Here is a 17,157-nt window from a genome sequence, read left to right as displayed (position 1 = left end):
ACTCTAGGATTCTGTGATCATTTCTGGAGGCCACAGAGGGATTCCAACCACCAGCAGCTAAATCGAAAACCAGAACTGAGATATGAAGAAGGTTAGTCTACAAAAATGAAGGGCAGCTTGCCTCACCTTTAATTATTTAAAATGAGAGCAAAGAGATGAGGAGTAAGATGATAAAATTGGTGGTAATCTCAGAATACAGGGTGGGCTAAGAAAATAAATTGAGAGTGTGGGGGCAAATATGAGAAGCATGGCAGGGAAAAGAAGGATAAATAGGAAATATCAAAAGATTTTATGGACAGAAGGACCATTCTGATCATCTACTGCAGCCTCCTGCAGTACACAGGCCATAGAAAATGGAGGGGGAAAGCAAAACCAAGCAAGCAAAACTCATGGTGAGTGGAGTTTGACAGGTGAGGGCCTGCATCCATTGTAACAAAAAGGGGAAGGAAAAATTGTTCACTCCTATTTTTTTCAATGGGCCAAATCCAGAAGTCTTTTCTCTGACAAACTCCCATTGACTTCAATGGGCTTTGCCTCGTTGAAACAGCATAAGGACTAGTGTGTATAATTCTGATGCCTTAAAAAAAAGAATTTGTTCATATATAGGAGTTGTAGCCTCTTGGTTTCTTGCTCACTTGAATCATTGTCCCTTCCACAATTCTTCTTCAGAACAATCCTCAGATTTCTAGTCTCTCTGTAACCAGATATATTGTCTGGTCAAAGGAAGGGTTCCACGTATTTCTGCAGATGTGCTAATCTGTTGCTCTTGTGCATTCATGCAGTCTTCCATGCTCCTAATCTCCCTGTGGCACCTCCAAGCAGTATGAGAAATGTAGTAGTTCAGGGGCCAGTATCTGGAGGAAGAAGGAAAGCTGAGAGTTCATCTTACAAAAATGGAGTACCAAGACACACCACTCCAGTGTCCACAATACAGTTGATCTCGTATTTTAGAAATGGTTTGTAAAAAGAAGAAAAATGGCAGTTTGCTGCCAAGCAGCTTTCAACCCATTTTTCTATGGTATCCCTGAAGAAACAGGGAAACATCTTTTTGTGTTTCCAGTACCTTACACTTCTTTCTAGCCTCACTAGATTTATTTATGGATTTTAAAGTCTAAAGGGACAACTGTGATTTTCTAATCTGACCTCCACAGAATATGAAAACATCTGATTCTGCATTTTGTAAACTTTTGTGCTAAACTTGTAAATCTCTCACGGTGGTGCAGGCCAAGGAACGTACTGGCGGCCACTTCCAACAGCTCCCATTGGCCCGGAGCAGCGATCCGCGGCCAGTGGGAGCCGTGATTGTCCAGAACTTGCGGACGGGGCAGGTAAACACACCAGCCCGGCCCACCAGGGGCTTTCCCTACTCAAGCGGCGAGCCCTGTTTAAGAAACCCTGGTCTTAAGAATGTGTGTAAGTATTTTGCTGAATCAGGGCCTAGGTATGTACATCTTAAATCTATAGTCAGTGAGGACCAGATGTTCCTTTCAGTTTTATTGGTGTGTAACTGGCGTAGCTCCACTAATGTAAATATAGCCACTCTGGATTTAATGTGGGTGTAGTTTAAATGGGGATTTGGCTGTTAGGTCCAGATACTCAGCTAGTATAAACTGGCGTAGCTTCATTGACTTCAGTAGTGTTTTCAGTTTACACCACCAGAAGATATGGCCCTTAGTCTTTTGGATTGTAGCTTGAAGTTAATCTCCACAAATACTGCCAAAACTGCATTATCTTAGATGCATTTAACTCAGAGCCTACATTTAACCAGTTTTGAATTTCTAATCTACACCTTGTATAGTTCACTGTTCATGTTAATTGGACAAATCTATCACTATAGTGGTTGAGGGGGTGAACTTAGTTCATTAGACCTCTGCCTTTATAAATCCATGCTCAACTAACTCCACTATCACTGTTTCCAGACATCAACTCCAACCAAGTGCTTTATGAAAAATGTTTACCAATAAAACAACGTTAAGATGCTGCAGAGAGCTCCCCCTCACCCCCGTCTCTCCTACCACTGAAGTGAGGCACAGGCAGCATTAAAAGCAATTGTGAATTCAGAAATGTTTATGGTAGGCCGAGTCCTGATACATGGAATTTGGGAGCCTATTCCAAAGCATTAGTGTGGGGTTTTCCATTTTGTTTCTATTCAATGCAAATATATTTCAGTTGCTTTGTACTAAAGATGAATTGGAAATGTTACTCGGCTGAAGGGGAAAAGTCAATCCATGCTCATTACAAAAATGTTTCTGGCTGGAATGGATATTTATTTGTTTATTTCTCTTCTGTAAGATTTCTCCCGGCTGCTATGTGTGTTGAATTGCTACTGGTAGGAAGAGTGAGAGAGTAGAAATGGGTGAAGGTGGCATAGGAAATAAAGGCCCAAGATCTTCTCCACTGACCTGAGCAGAGGGGAGAAAAACCCAGGACATAATGGGTCACAGAATTATCATGGTAGCGCCTAGAGTTTGCAACTGAGATTAGGGATTTATTGTGCTAAAACTGTATTATGTGACCGCTTCCATCTTCATTGACACTGGGGATTGAACCAGGGGCTTACTCATGCTTTCAGCTCTTGGATCAGTATCTTGACCTAAAAAGCCATTCCAGGACCAACCCCTGGGTTAGCCACTCAAATACATATGTAATCTCAGGCAGAATTGCACAGCCTGGGCTGCTGCGGCTCCAGTTATTTGAACTAGCAAGATAAAAGCTAGCGTGGCTGTCTACATGCACTGCAATCACACCTCTGATTGCAGAGTAGGCTGACCCAGAGAGGGTACCCAGATTCCACATAATTGATTTATACTCCAGCTGGAAGGCTATCTGCAAAGACCTGGACATCTACTACCAGTTGGCAGAGGGGCAATACTCCTGTCAGGACAGGAGACTGGTTTCAGAAGACGAGGTGGCAATACAGCACTGCACTGTGACATGCTGTTGGGGTACCCAGAGCTATGAGCCATTGCTTTACCTCTTTGCCTCAGCAAGAGTGAGTTTTGCTGGAGATCAGACTGTGTGTCATCTCCCTGTCACACCAACGTGTCTTCCTCACCAGCAGGCTCCTCAAGGCTCTCCCAGCCCAGACCTTTTCTAACAGTTAGCAATCAGAGAACTCCAGCCCCTGAGCTCCTCAGAGCTGTTTCTCTGCAACACACAGCCCCTACCGCTGTGCATTCACAGAAGCTATTAAGTTTGCTGCTCTGTTAGAGTCAGTAATCACAGCTTATTAATTAGGCTAACTACACCCTTCACATCCAACACAGCACTGAACTGGTTTATAGTAAAAGTAAAATAAGTTTATTAACAAAAGACCATGGATTAGGTGATACCACATAAGTAATAAAGGCAGAAATGGTTACAAACAAATAAAAGTGAAAACACACACTTAGAAATCTAAAACTTAATCTAGCAAGCTACAGTCTTTGTTCAAGATGGTTTCTTTACCCCTCAAGTATCAGAGGTGTAGCCGTGTTAGTCTGGATCTGTAAAAGCAGCAAAGAGTCCTGTGGCATGTCATGCATCCGACGAAGTGGGTATTCACCCACGAAAGCTTATGCTCCAATATGTCTGTTAGTCTATAAGGTGCCACAGGACTCTTTGCTGTTTCTTCACCCTGTCTTCTTTCTAGCTTTTTACTGGCCCGCCTGGCCAGGATCCATCACAGAGATCAAATCACTTGGTTTCTTTGTCTCCTTAAGGTGATAGATCCTTATGGAGTCTCTCTCTGTTCTTTATATTCCCAATGGGATGTCTTTTTCTTACAAGTCAGGAAGGCCTCCCAGTTTCCTGTGTCTCTGTGTGTGTGGGAGCCATGTTAATTCTCTATCAAGTTCAGGCTCAGGTTCATCGCCGCTGGTTTAGCTCGATGGCTTTGGTTGCTGCTAATATGTAAGTTGAGGTAAACCCATATTCCTTTGTTTTGGGCAGACCTGTTTATCACCTTTACCTAGTTTTGGGCTGTCTGATCTTAATCATGTTCTAGGAACATCATAGAGAGGGAATTAATAACTTCATATATAAGGCTGACACATGCATTTTACAATGATATTAATAATCAGCATGTTATTAGCTTTCACCTGATGCCCCACAATGCTTATTTTGTACAAATGTTATTGCAGTAGTGTGTAGGTTATGAATACAGGCATGCCTGAGGTCACATACATATACTACATTTAATTTGAATACCATCTTAATGTTTCTGTGAAAATTCCTGTGTATGAAAATGTTATGAGCAAACAGGCAAGGAACTGTAATCAAAAGACAGTGTTTGCAGCCTCATCTGTCCTAAACATCAGAGTCCCTTTTGTTATGGGGGGAGAGTCTGTAGAGTTGTTTTATATAGTCATTATTAGATTGCTTGCCATAGTTCTTGAAGTGAGTCCTTGGAATTCATTTAAGACCCCAACTTAGTTTCAAACCACAGTCCCAGAGGCAAAATTCCAGTCCATAGCACAGTTCACCAACAAAAAACCAAACACTGGCTGTAAATGCTGTTTTCACAGTTGTAGCTTGTTATTCCATAGTGTAACCCAGAAATTAGAGAAATGCATGAAAAAAATATATCTCTGGGTTGCCGGTTAAAAAAGAAACAGTGCAAGCAGCTCTCAGCATCACAAATTTCCTGTTGTTATGAACTATGAGCAGGAAAGGAAGCTTGATTAGTTGATCTTTTTTGCTAATTGCTCCTATTAATAGAACAACAGACCTTATTCAAATCTCCTCAAATGTAATTGATCGCTGCATATCTTGGACATATGTTGTGCTAACTAAGAGAATGAAACAGCCAATAAAACTTGTTAGTCCACGGTGATATATTGTACAATCAGGTATACACACGTTAGGAAGGAAATAAGGTTGGATGTTTCTATGGAAATTAAAATGAACAGCTCTCGTTTCCTATGTGTAGCTGTAATAAATAAATGTGTAAAGTTAGAAAGATCTGTTGTTTTTCCAAGGACATTTTGTCCCAGCAGTGCCTGTGCTTTATTCCTGTCACTAGAGCTGTAAAAATCACTACATAGCAAAAAGATCTCTTGCTCGCTCGCTCTCTAGCTCTCACACACCCACACGCAAGGAACCAGACTGAGAGTCCTGGAGACTTGCCCTCTATTTTTCCCCAGAAGTTCAGTACAGTTAACAGAAGCTTCCCCGTGCTACCCTTGCCAATATGTCTCTACCCTAATCTGAAGGGACCACCTATAGGAGTAACAACGGAAATCCGTTTCCATGGCTATTATTTCCTTAACTCTCTGCTGAGGTTGCCAGAAATGGGGAGTGATGGGAGCTAATTCTGATGTCTTTTTGTTGATGTGGGTACCTGTCCACTACCCGCTGGACTGAGACCCTCAACTTATTTCACATACAGGACCAAATATCCATCAGGTGGTGGTGACTTTTGGCCCCTACCAACCAGGGCTGGATTTGAACTGCTGATTCTACAAAGCAAAGGTGCTTTATTCTGTTTGCAATCCCCTGAGCCTTCCAGAACAGAGAGGAGAGCTGTATTAAATTTAGAACATTCTGCTTCCTGTTTCATCTGGGCTTTGCTAAGCCCTCACTCTCTTACTGTGTCAAGCAGGAATTGGTTCTGTTTGAAAGTGACCGAAATTTAAACATAAATTTTTCCTTTCCCAGCTGCAGATTCACACCCCTATTCTTCATTTTGAGCTAAGATTTAATAATAATATTGCAATGAAATCATCTCTTTCCCCTTTGCTCTCGCTCTCTGTAGGGTTGATTCCTTTGCTGCATACCGTTTTGAAGTGTAATTAATAAACTATAAAGCCTCTCTGTATCTTACTCCTATCTAAACCATGTCAATTGAATAATAAAAGTAAAGAGTTCTACCTAACTGGAGGCTTCATTATCAGCCCTGATTGATAGGTACAGTAATGTTAAAATAAAAATCACCACCCTTTTCCTTCCTCTTGGCTACAGTTTCCAGCCTCTTTTTAGAGAAATATTTCACTGAAAAATACAACCTCGCCTAGACTTCTGCTGCTTAGTACTTGGTGTAACAATTGTGTACTGTGTGTCAGGATTGAACCAGGGCCTTCACTACAGCAAAGAGCCTGAATTTCAACCACTGATCCAAGCATCCCAAACCCAGGGGCAACTTGGATTCTACCGGAGAGCCCCTGTAAAAAGTAACCAGGTACAGTCACCATCAGAGTGACATCAATTGTGTGATGAGTGTTCAGTCACCTGACCTGGGCTAGCATCCACAAACTCCAGTGAGTCCTGTTGCAGTCCTCCCGCGCCTTTGTAATGGAGTGACCCAAATCTCTGGATCCAAACACCCCCTCGCTTTGGGAAAGGGTAAGATTGGGATCTAGATCTCAACTTGGCGGCTCTGGCTCAGCTCTGATATCCCAAAGTAATGGCATCTGAGCGCTGTCGTATTTTAAGGTACAACAGCTCTGGAATGAAAATGACTTTACAGAGTCTTTTATGAGGCTCAGAAAAGAGCTCGTATTGCAGGGACCAGAACATTTAAGAGTACGTGGATCCTCAGGGACTGTGCAAACTTATTGGCTGAGCAAAAGTTACAGCTCAAGGATTTGTGCAATAAGGAGCTTTACATGGTGCACTTTGTAGCACACTCTGTTACCTTTTTAATCTCCCTCCTTTTTAATACAGTGTTGTGCCTTTTAAAGCTTTGCGAGTGCCATTAAATTTAAGAACATAAGAATGGCCATAGTGGGTCAAATCAATGGTCCATCTAGTCCAGTACTGTCTTAATGGTACTTTTTGTAGTGGGTCACCTTGGCTGGCCAGGAGGGAGAAGTGTAAGAATAGTTGGCTTGCTTCTGCTCCCATGATGTTGCAAGTCAATGTACGTCCAAGGAGCAAACACCCAAGGTGCACCTCAAGTTGGGATCACCTAGCATGGCATAAGAGTGTCCTGTCACTGGTGTGGCTATACCACTGGTGTGACTTTGGTTGAAATGTACTGCGTGTTTACGCTTCTAGGGAGTCCAGCGGCCTGATTCCCCACTGCCTTATGGCCTATGCAAAGGGAATTCAAGTGGGTGTCACACATTAGAAAGACAGATTATTATTCCCATTTCTCCCTTGCTTTCTACAATGGCATGGAAGAGTGGTCTCACCACTGGAGTGCCCCCTCAAGGTCAGGTGTGGCATAACAGGCTCTTTCCCCATCTGGTGCCCCCTTGCCAACAGCCACTCCAGTCCTACAATAATCTCTCTTCCCATAACTGAGCCCTTTGGTCAGGTCCCATTTAAGTCCACCCCTTCTGGGGTAACAGTCCCACAAATAAAATAGTCTAATGCCCTTACAACAGGTTTTTGGCCCCACCTCTGGGCCCGGTGGTCCTTGCAACATTTTGGCTCTGGGCTTCGACTGTCCATATTCCCTTACATCAGGGGTGGGTGGGTTCATGCCACCTTCTCCAGTGGCTGGTAGGGGAGCCAAGGTCCTCCCACTTCTCTGGGTTCTAGCCTAGGTACCCTGTAGTGAGCAGGCAAAGTCTCTCTATTCAGACCTGCCTCCTGCTACCTCCATGGGCTTCTTCCTACTGAGGCCTTTCTCAAGGCATCTCTAAGTTCATCCTTCTCTCACGGCCAGGCCTCTCCCCTGGGATTCCTTAACAAAACCCCAAACCAAAGGTATAAACTTAAACCCACTTCTGCCCTCCTTGGGCTTGGCATTTCATGCCTCTTAAGTTGCCCCCTTGCTCTGTTCCTCCCCTGACCACCTCCCAAGGTTCTCTCCCGGAAAATCTGGATCCTGCCCTTTTATCAGGGCTCACTACTGGAGCCTGCTCCACCCCACAGTGACTGCTTCATCTCTCTCCTGGCTTCCCGCTAAACTACTTGACTTAAGAGAGGATCCAAAGGCTTCCTGCTTGACCCTCCCAGTCTCTCTACTCTGTTGTCCCAGAGAGCAGCTACAGAGTTCTTCACTCTCAACCTGCGGCCCCCTTCTATGCCGGACTTCTTTGCTTTATAGACACCACCTAGCTCTGCCCCAGCTGGACTTCATCACTAATTAAGCCTATTATGTTAGGCTCTGGGTGTAACATACGGTAATTGGCCTTCCATGCCAACATTAACCCTTTCATTGTGTGGGGTACACACCTCATTACGGACTGTAAATGTTTTTTCAAGGTGCAGGGCAGCAGAGGATTAAGCCCTGGCTTTCTGTAGGGCCATTTTGTAAGGCAGAGGTCATTCAGCATGTCACAGAGGAGATATACATTGCATCATCTCGTTGAGCCTTCGCATTTGCTCGTCCTTGTTTGGTTGTTTCCCTTCATCTACAATAAAGGTAATTGAAGCTGAGCGTGTACGTGCAGAACGCCACTACCATTCATTCAAATGTGACACCTGTCTGTATCAAATGGAGAAACAAAACGGTGAGGGTGGAATTCAGCGATATGAACATGGCACCACAGTCAAAGCCTTGGTTGTATTAATCTAATAGCATGCTTTAGAAAGAAAACACAGTGGTATTATTGTGCCACTGTAGTAAAAGGCCATAGGTGGAGAGTCTCAGTCTGTGGCTCAGCAATATTACCCAGGCTTCCTGGGTCACAGCTGTATTTGGAAACAGAGCTCAGTGTATTATATGGACAGCCTGGTAACTGGACTTGATCCTGCAAGGGTGCCACGGTCCTCCTCATTTCCCATTAACTTCCATGGGACCTGAGGGAGCTCAGGATGCAGGAAGTGCTCAGCACCTTGCAATATCAGGCCCATAGTGCTCAGAGCTAACAAGGCACCATGGTAATGGAGTTTTTCTGGCTCCTGTTGAGAGACCATAGTAAGTGAGCTCAATGGTATTAAATAGGCACTGCTGTAGCATGGAGTACAGTGGTATCCACCCAGTGCAATGGCAACAGTGGATAGAAAATTTTCAAATGAGCACTAAAAGGTAACCTGATCACTGTACATTGAATAATAAAACTAAACCTAAAACAAATGAGAGACAATGAAAACCCCACAGACTCATTCTACAGGAGAGCAAATACCTAACCACTGCAGTCCCTAAAAACCAGACCAATTCTAAAATGTAACCAAAATAAGCTAACTAAAAAATCTACCACAGAATTCCTCTGAGGTCATTCTGAGCTCTCATATATTAGGTTGGACATGGTAGTGATATCGTAAACAGTGAATGCAAATAGTATAATGCTGCTTGCAACCACACTGCCTTGGGGTATGAATCATCAGATCTCACCAGCTAAGCATGCTTAGGCCTGGAAAGTAGTTTAATAGAACTGTGTTTCTCAGTCTTTTTGAAACCAGGGTCCATCTTGCTGCCTTCCTACACTATGTCAAGGAGATATCAGGGACTGGTGCCAGTCCACGGACCGCTCATTGAGAAACAGTTATAGAAGACCCACACCCTGTCCAGTAGGTGGCACACTTTCCCCTGAGTAATTTCTAAAGTAATTCCCTAAGCATCATGGCACTAGAGAGCTCTAGCATCTTGCTGTGCTACTGAAGGTGCCATCTTTCTGGGCTTGTCTGATTGCAGCCAGCAATCATTTCACTGCCATCTTTCTGTGCCTCTGGCTGCAACTGGGAGGAAAAATAAAACAGCAGTCGCTGAGCTTCAGAGAGCTTTGTGCAATCTGCTTGTGCATTTACACAATCTTTATTTGTAAAAAGCTATTATCAACCAGCTGCTCATAAACTCTGTTATGCAATGCAAGAATCTTGCTGGTCTCTGAGCACACATTCCACTAATCTGAATTTGTTGCCAGCTCTTGATGATTATGGCCATCATACAGCTAGAACAATTCAAATCAGATTTAGTAGTGGTGATATCACCCATGTCTGTGGGGCCTACTCTCCTCAAGACAAGGTGAAACTTGTCCTGTGCCCTCCTCCTGGTATCTTACAAAGTATATAGCATGTGCAAAAAACCCTCTTCTCCTTATACTGCAAATACCATTTATTGCAGCTCCAGTGTCACTTGGGACCTTAATTGCCATTCACAAATAATTCAACACTCACACTGAAATGGATTTACCATTTAACCCAATAAAATGTACAGAGAACATTCTTTATTTCTGTTATGTCTATGGGCATCTCCTTTTTAACATCTGTGACCTATTATGCAATGTTTCTTCTGGCTCTCTAGTAAACAGAAACCATATGAAAGTTCAGTGTCAGTGCACCCATAGACCTGTCTAGTGCTGGCCTTGATGTTAATGCTGGAGAACTACTGAACAGTGAGACTAAATAAAATGTTGATGTAACTTGTATATAAAAGAAGTGTGTATTCACTTTTAAAAGGGCAGACAAACCCAACTTGTTTTATTTGAAAGATAATGTATGTTGCAAAGACAATGGAAATCTGCCAAAAAGGTTGGCAAAAGCTGCCTCAATTTCAGCCTAAACCTTCTAAATCTGCAGGTGGGAGACATTGAGTTCCAAACTCGGTGGCATTTCAGAAACGGATTTGTTGTTGTTTCTTCTTCTTAAATCCTTGGCGTGCTTTTGCCACTTGAATGCCAATTATCTCGGTAAGATGAAAAGAAGGTCTTTCCCAAAATATTTATTCCCTCATTACACTGAAGAGTAAATAAAAGTTGCAAACTTGATCGTATCGATGTCAAGTGTAATAAAAACAAATGAATTTGTAGAACATGCTTACGCTTGGCAGAAACAATGTGCAAATTGAAACAATGGCTTCCGAAAAGGTTGAATGCTAAGAGAAACTCCTGGGTTATGTTTTTCTTTTTACTGAAGCTAAAATCGATACTGAGCTCAATAAGGAGCAGGCTTTTGTTTTTGTGGTACTGCCCAAACTATTACAGTGGTGTAATTTGTATCTTGGTCACCACGTAAATCTTCACTATTGCAATCTGCAAGTAATTGTTACAACACTGTTGTCAATGAGTGAAATTCAAAAAGGCACCACTTAACCCCAACTTTTACTCCATGCTTCCTATAATAATGAACATTATTCATCTATTTATTTGCAATAGCAAAACTGTAAAGATATTAATGGTGGCCTCCATAACAGTCCAGAGTAAATGGGGAAGAAGTTCAGTCTTAAGTAGTCCAACAATAAGTGTATGTATGTGGGGGGTGTGTGTAGGGGAGGTAGGGGAAATGATGAAGGGCAATAAAGCTCTGTGTGTGTGTGTGTGTGTGTGTGTGTGTGTGTGTGTGTGTGTGTGTGTGAAGGCATGTATGGTTCATTTTTGAACATGCAGCATTTCCCTAATCAGCTTAAACAATTTTAAATAAATCTTGTTTCCTGCAAGGAGGAAGTTAGAAGGTAATGATCACTTCTCTTGGAGACTTACCAAGCTAAATACCAATACAGTATCTCTCTGTAAGAGTCAGGGGAATCGAAGGACCTACACACGTGTAGTCATATGTATTCACAATTTTAAAAGACATCATAAACCAAAAGTGTATGAAAACAGCCTATATAATCAGACATAAGTTAAGAACCATGTTTCCTGCTTAATTCCCATCACTGAGTCTAATTCAGTCTTAGTATATAGGTGGGGAAAATTGCACCAAAGTCAATGGAGTTGCACAATGACTGAATTTCACCTCTTATGTCTAAAATAGAAAGATTGGGGAATTTTATTTCCCATCTGTGCACTAAGATTTGAGCACAGCCTAATGATTAGAGGAGGGTGAGGGTCTTGGCTTCTGTGGGCTTACATCAGACCCTTCAACTAATGTTCTGTAGCTTTTTGGTAATTGATCTTTGTTTTCTAAGGGTGATATTCACCCCCTGTGCAGAGGGCCAGGACAGGGCCTCTGTCTTACATAAGCCTTTCTACAAGACCATTCAGGTATCTTAAACAAGGCAAGTTTCGTTTTCTACCCAAAATCATTCTTCTAGGAAATACAAATGAGATTCTTCCCTCCTTACCACGCTCACTCAGAACTCACAAACACTCTTACCAACAAGCAGTTGCACTGTGTAAATTAGAAAACTGGCAGTTACGTACAAAACAAAATTAATAAACCGGGATGGCATTTTCTAAATTATTTACCTTTTTATTGAATATAATGTCATTCTGAATGATTATATATTCCAAGGGACTCATCCCCCCTATCCCTACCCCCAAAACAAGTCCTCCCGCCTCCTCAAGCTTGGAATTTTAATGGTTCTGATAAGAGAGGACCATCTTTCATCAGATATTGTGGTGTTTATTTTAGTTCTTTGCTTCCTTTGCGACTATTGTGTCTGCACACAGTGTTGTGGTATCAGCTGATGACAGCCAATCCTTTCAGAAGCCTCGCCAAGGCACTTGGATCATCCATTATCCAAGCCAGCATGAGATAAATTTATCAGCAGCATTTGCACAGGATTTCAGCAAATCAAGTGGTCTCTTGTATACATTTTGTAAAGATTCAATGGCACAAACAGGACCAAATGATGAAGAGTCTGTTAACAAAAGAAGAACATTCACTCCCTCGTTCTTGAGTCAAGTCTAGTCTACTCCAGGTGGGTTCATTATAATCTGGTGCCTTTGAGTGGATATATCAGATCAATTGGATGGGACACTTAGTTGTTTTGTTTGAGAATTCTTAGAGACTCAGATGCTAAAGCCAGAAGGGACCAGTGTGGTTATCTAGTTTTACCTTCTCCATTACATAGGCCATAGAATTTCACTGTTAATTCCTACAAGTGAAGCAAATTATTCATCCTTACTATATAAGTCAAGCCGTATCAAATTGTTGTTGAGCTAGTGGCTGTATTATTTGTATTAAAGCAGGTACAGGGACAACATAGGAAAAAATAGTTTTAGTATTACAAAGGGCCAGATTCTCAGCTGGTGTAAATCAGCATAGGTCCATTAAAACCACTGGAACAACTCTGATTTAGACCAGCTGAAGATCTGTCTTATAATTTGTCAAGAAACAGCATAAAAAGTGTAATTATACAATATGCCTATTCAAGAAAAATTATTTGGAAAGATGAAACAATAAAAGAAAACAGGGAATAACTGCCAATTGCAATTATAAGGTGAAAAGGTCAGAAGATTGAATGACTGACATGCTAAGTCTTGCAGATACTTAATAAATATATTGGCACCATTGTGCAGAGAGTCAGCACAAAGCCTATGTGCCACTCAAGTCCCATAAGGTGCTTGCATAAAAGTGAATTTCACTCCATCATATTGTGTTTAATATTGGCAGATTTCTCCATGGACATGAGATCTGTGAGAGCCTAAGGCCCATAGTGCTAGGCCATATACAAGCACATAGTAACAAAATGGTGCTGATCTAATTATCCCCCATGGGTCTGATCCAAAGCCCACGGAAGTCAATGGGAGTCCTTCATCAACTTCAAGAGGCTTTGGATCAGGAGAGCTATCTTTGGAGAAGGAGCCATTGATCCTGAAAAGCACTTGAGTGGTTCCACTGAAGTCAATGAGACACTCAAGTGCTTAAACTCGTGCATGAGTGTTTGCAGGATCAGGGCCTCTATCAGCAGGTTACAATTTTCTCATCAAGAAAATGAGAATTTATTTTTATTTTTACAAGTCCTGGCTGATATTTGATCGTGGTGCAGGTGGTCTCTTACTCTTAGTAACTTGTGACATTTCCAGTCCTAGTGCTAAACTAGGTTTAATGTGATCATTTACTGTTTGCGTAATAGTTGACATATTCCTTTTCCCTAAGTGTTTTAGAGTAGGCATTTGCTATAATTAATATTGTAAATGTTTGATTTGTTTCCCGCTTCAAAAATAGGAAGCTAGTTGGCCGGGATTAAGTCAGACATAGTATTAACTGGCATTTCACAAACTTCCCTGCACAGTTCTTTAATGCCATTTGATCCTGATCCCGCAATATCCTGCTGTCAGTCATGTTAAGCTGGTTGATGGCTTTATGATATGCGAAAGCAAGGACCAGGACAACCAGTCTCACTTGCAGTTGTGAACTAAGACAGGCTTTGAATGAACATCATAAGAAGTGAAAATCTGGTGCCCTGCTGTGCCCCTATGTCCCTGAGTAAAATAAATCTTGAATTACATACACTATGGCCTCGTATTTCTCCCATGGGCCTCAATAAGAGTGGAATCATGTTCCATATTCTGTGATCTGGGAGGATATATCTCTAGGAGATCCTGAAAAGCTGTGCTAGCTTCAAAGTTTTGCACAGTATTAGTTTTCTGTTTGCCGCCACAATTTTTACTTGAGCATATTTTGCCCCAAATGTAGAGCCAAATTCTTGTCAAGATGGAAATATCTCACCTTGGAGAATGAAACACTCCAAGAGTGTAACATGCAGATTCCAGGGCACTCTTGTCAAGGAGTTTGGGTCTGAAATATTTAAAATTGGGGCCTATTTACTAGAAAGACAGCTTCTCTCTCTCCCTCTCGCTCTCTGCCTTAGTGACACAGCTTCAGCATCAGAGACACTAGACTTGGAATCTCCTTGATGTACTAGAGAAGAGGAGAGTATTCTGTGCAAAGGGCTCTTGGTTTTGCAACAAGCTTCCACCTTGGATCCAATCTGTGCCTGTATAGTTGACCCACAAAAATGGGGTGTGCTCATTTGTTTGCTTAGGTCTGGGAGATGGATGGGGCTTGTTGGGGGCAGCTGTTTATGGGCGATGGGATGTTTGGTGGGGAAAGTCCCACCGGTTGGGGAGTGAGCTGCTGGAGTTTTTCTGTAGGTTTGGCATTGATATTGTTATGTTGGTGTCTATAAATGATTCCAAAGGTACCCAGAATAGTAGCTTATGCATCTTTTAAATTTAGTCATAAATTTAAATGAATAAAAAGATTTACACTAATCTAGTGGGATCCTCTAGAGCCCTATTGTAGTCATGGGCAGGCCACAAAGTTTGTGTCCAGATTCAGTTCTGATTCTGAACATTCCTGAAGTTCAAGAGTGTCCAGAACAAAGGGTTTGACTGAGGCCCATCTCAAGTATTTATGGGATTAAGAATCATCACTCATGTTCTTGGATGCTTCAGAGCTGCGAAGACTATAGCCAACCTCAGCTACCTCACAAGGAAGATTGGTTTAGAATAAATCCATATATGCTAGTCTTGGATTAAACCCAAACTATTAAATGTGGATTGAGGCCCATACAGTTCTCCATCTTGTTGTGTCAAAGCCATTGTGAAGGTGTTGCAGAAACCCATTAAAACCACTCCACGCCATATGTCCCATATAAATCAGACAGAGAACCTTTTCCTTTGGTGCAGTTAACTGAAGGCCTGCACTTTCATTCACAGACTCCAAGTTATTTCAATCTGTTTAGTTGTCACATGCATTAAAAAAAACCATTAAAATGCAAACAACTAGCAGGGAAAAATCCAGTCATGCTCCAAAAATGTATGTAATAACAATAGCTATAATCTTTTAAAGTTCTTTGTGTGCCATGGTTGTGCTGCCTAGACTGAGACCTTGTAAAAGTTTCTACTTGCACACCCTTATGGAAAAGGCCTATGGAGTGCAATAGAGTTGAAACCACTAGTGTTCTATAGAAATGAAATGGGGTTCTACAGATATTACTCAAAAACCTATGATTGAGATTTTAAACCCAGATAAGGGTTTTAGCTCTACATAGCTCTCATTGAAATGAATTGGCGTTATGTGGCTAACTCCCCAAGGGGGAGATTCTCAACGGAATATATGGGAGTTAGACACCCAACTTCTTCCAATGACTTTCAGTGGGAGTCAGGGGCCTACCTGCTCTTTGTGTGGTTAAAAATCTCATCACAGAGAACTGAGGCCTCAGGGGAGTCAGGTGCTAAACTCCCAATAGCATGTAACCGCTTTGGCTATGTTGTAGGCCCCAGCCTTCAAAGACAGCAATTTCCATTGTGTGGGATTTTCAAACCATCCCATGGAATTTGATAGTGGGGATAGATTTCTCTATTCATTTCCATAGAGGGGTTTAAGCATTCTACAGATGGGCTAACATTCTCTGTAAAACTCTAGAGAACACCTACAGGAGGTCAGCAGTACAGGGGCAAGAGATACAGAGCACATTGTGGGACATGTGATTCACCTAAGGCTAAAGGCCTGCAATTTCATGTAATCATTTTAAGTACAGCACATGTAGTTAATGTGTATTAGCAAATCAGTGAGAGTATTCAAATTACCTTTACTTCCCAATGATTTATGTTGTATGGTTTTTGGCAATACGTACATTTGATTTAACAAACTGTGCCAGCTCAATCATCTTCATTGATTGAATCCCTAGAGTTGCTGAGCAAGGCAAAGAGATTCAGTAATGCTGTTTCAGGAAAGGCTCACATTTTTGCAGGGAAGATTTTTAATAGAGGTTAAATGAAGTAGCATTAAAGAACTTGAAAGTTAGAATGCCAGCAGAGCAATCAGGTTAGCGTATAATCAGCGGAACTGAAACAGTTTTTCCTGATTCAGTTTCTATGGTGAATCGTGCCCTGACTCTGGAAGATGGATTCTGTTCATTTAAGTAGTTTTCCAGGGTGTATTTCATATTGTAGACTGGAAGTTTTTAACAATATGCTATTTATGACTTTCCAGAACCCTACAAAATTGGTTTTCTTTAGTAGGAGAAAACCCACTTCAGACACAGTGCTTGTAGTATATGGGCCAAATTCTCTTCTCAGTTACAACTGTGCAACCCACATGCTCCTCATTTTTAGTGTGTGTAATAACTGAGCTCAGCAGAGGTAGAGGATTAAAGACATGGGGTTCCAAATTCTTCCCTCAGATGCATGTGTGTGGCTGTGACTGAAATCAATGGAAATCCTGTGCATGCATCCGAGGACAGAATTTGGCTCATGATTTTTATTGTTGCCCTATGGGTAAAATTGATTCCAGTGTTACATTTCTCAATCAAAGTTATTTCAACAGTGTGCATCAAAATGTTGGCTAGAATCTTCTCTTCTTGATGGTGGCTTTGGGGAAATATGTGTGTTCTGGATAGCTTTGGCCCAGTTTAATCATTCTCAGGCTTCCTCTGACTTTTTTATTTTGCTCATGGCAGATGTAACTATGGGCTAGTCTGTATTTCCAAAAGAGAGAACCTCTGCATGTCTTTGATATTAAGCACATTTTTTATACCAGATCCAGCTGTGGACCAGATTCTCAGCTGACAAACTGAGGCCCCATTGACTTCAACAGAGCAATGCCAATTCACACCAAATGAGACTCTGACCCCATGAGAGGACTCACCTGAGCACCAGCAGAATTAACTCCCTG

This window comes from Mauremys mutica, chromosome 1, assembly GCF_020497125.1.
Source record: "Mauremys mutica isolate MM-2020 ecotype Southern chromosome 1, ASM2049712v1, whole genome shotgun sequence".
Lineage (NCBI taxonomy): Eukaryota > Metazoa > Chordata > Testudines > Geoemydidae > Mauremys > Mauremys mutica.
This window is presented reverse-complemented; position numbering follows the sequence as displayed.